Source organism: Pelophylax lessonae, assembly GCF_965119305.1.
Source record: "Pelophylax lessonae genome assembly, chromosome: 6".
NCBI lineage: Eukaryota > Metazoa > Chordata > Amphibia > Anura > Ranidae > Pelophylax > Pelophylax lessonae.
Genome location: NC_138773.1, coordinates 301,528,147 through 301,530,212, shown reverse-complemented (window position 1 = coordinate 301,530,212; position 2,066 = coordinate 301,528,147).

Below are 2,066 nucleotides of genomic sequence, written 5' to 3'. Positions count from 1 at the left end.
GGGCTTCCGGGCGAATTTTACTCCATGCATGTGGACTTGCTTGCCCCGCGCCTCTTGTCCCTGCTCGCGGAGTTTGCCTCTCTGGACTCCCTCCCTGCCTCGATGGAGGAGGCGGTGGTGGTCCTTATTCCCAAGCCGGGCAAGGACCCCCTGGAATGTGCGTCCTATCGCCCCATTTCCTTGCTGAATGTGGATGCCAAGGTCTTTGCTAAGATCTTGGCCTCTCGTTTGTCCACGGTTATTGAGGAGTTGATTAACGTCGACCAGACGGGCTTTATGCCTGGGCGGGGGACCGATATTAATATTAGGCGTCTTTTTCTCAATATGTCTATCACCCACGATAACGCGGGCTCCAGGGTTATTGCTTCTTTAGATGCCGAGAAGGCGTTTGACTCGGTGGAGTGGGGCTACCTCTGGGAGGTCCTACGCAGATTCGGCTTTGGTCCCAAGTTTATTCATGGCCTGCAGCTGCTGTATAAGGCACCTAAAGCGCGTGTTCGCACGAATGGTGACCTCTCTGGGCCGTTTCCTCTCCACCGGGGCACTCGTCAGGGGTGTCCTTTGTCCCCCAGCCTCTTCGCTCTGGCTCTGGAGCCTCTCGCTATTTTAATCCGGGCGGCTGACGCGGTGGAGGGTCTGCGGGTGGGTGCACTGGAGGAGAAAATTTCTCTTTATGCGGACGACACCCTTTTGTATCTCCGGGATGCGGGCTCTTCTCTTGCGGCGGCACTCACCATTTTTGATACCTTTGGGGTGTATTCTGGTATTCGCATTAACTGGTCCAAATCGGTGCTTTTCCCGCTTGATGATTCGGCACGGCAGCTGGCTCCGCAGACCCCCCTCCGTTGGGTGACTGAGTTTAGGTATCTTGGGGTCCAGGTGTCCAAACCCCTTGAGTCCTTTATGGAAAAGAATCTGCTACCTCTCTTGTCTGACCTGAAGGCGCGCTGCGCCGCGTGGGCCAGTCTGCCGTTAAATCTCTTGGGGAAAATTAACCTTCTGAAAATGATGATTCTGCCCAAGTTCACCTATGTTTTTCGTAATTCCCCGTGCTGGGTCCCTGGTAGGTTTTTTCGTGAGGTTGATGCCTGTGTGGGGTCCTTCATTTGGGGGGGCTCGGTCCCACGTCTGGCTAGATCCACTATGTGGCTTCCGCCTGACTTGGGGGGCCTGGCTCTTCCCAACTTTCAGGTGTATTACTGGGCGGCGGTCTTGGTCACTGTGCACTGGTGGTTTCAGGGTTCCACTATGAATGCTGCTACGTGCTTGGAGGCGGCCCATCTGGGCTCCCTGGCAGACTTGCGTAACTTTGTGTACCGTGGCCCTAGGGCTTATGATTCTGTCCCCGGCCCCTCTCGTATTACATGGCGTGTTTGGGTGGTGGCCCGGAAAAGATTTGCGCAGCCTAATCAGTGGTCTCCCGACCAGCCTCTTTGGGGGAACCCCTCTCTCCCTCACCTGCGTATGCTTCCGGACCCGCAGGTCTGGGCGAGATATGGGGTGACGACCCTGGGGGATGTCATGGCCTCGGATGGGGTCCTGTCATTTGCGCAGTTGAGGGACGGGTTTGGCCTGCCTTTGTGGATGAGGTTTAGGTACTTCCAGCTCCGTCATGCCCTCCGATCACAATTCAGGGTGCCTCCTCTCCTCCAGCCCGATCCCATCGAAAAGATCTTGGCCCCTGGGGACTTGTTAAAACCCTTGTCTACCCTCTATGCCTCTCTCCTGGGTTCTGAGTCTCCCAAACTTGAACGCCTCTGGAGCCGGTGGCAGTCTGATCTCCCCTCGTTGGACAGGGAGGGCTGGGAGGAATGCCTAGAGGCGGGTCCTAAGTTGGTTATCCCCTCCCGTGACAAATTGATTCAGGTAAAATTTCTGCATAGAGTGTACTACACTCCTGAGAGGTTGCATCGTATCTATCCTGACAGGGAGGCCACGTGCCAGCGCTGTCGCTCCCACCCGGGGTCCTACCTTCATATGTTTTGGGACTGTCCTGTGATTGCTAGTTATTGGTCGGCAGTTTTCGGGGCTATTAATGCTAAGCTGGGTTTGACTCTCCTGCCCTC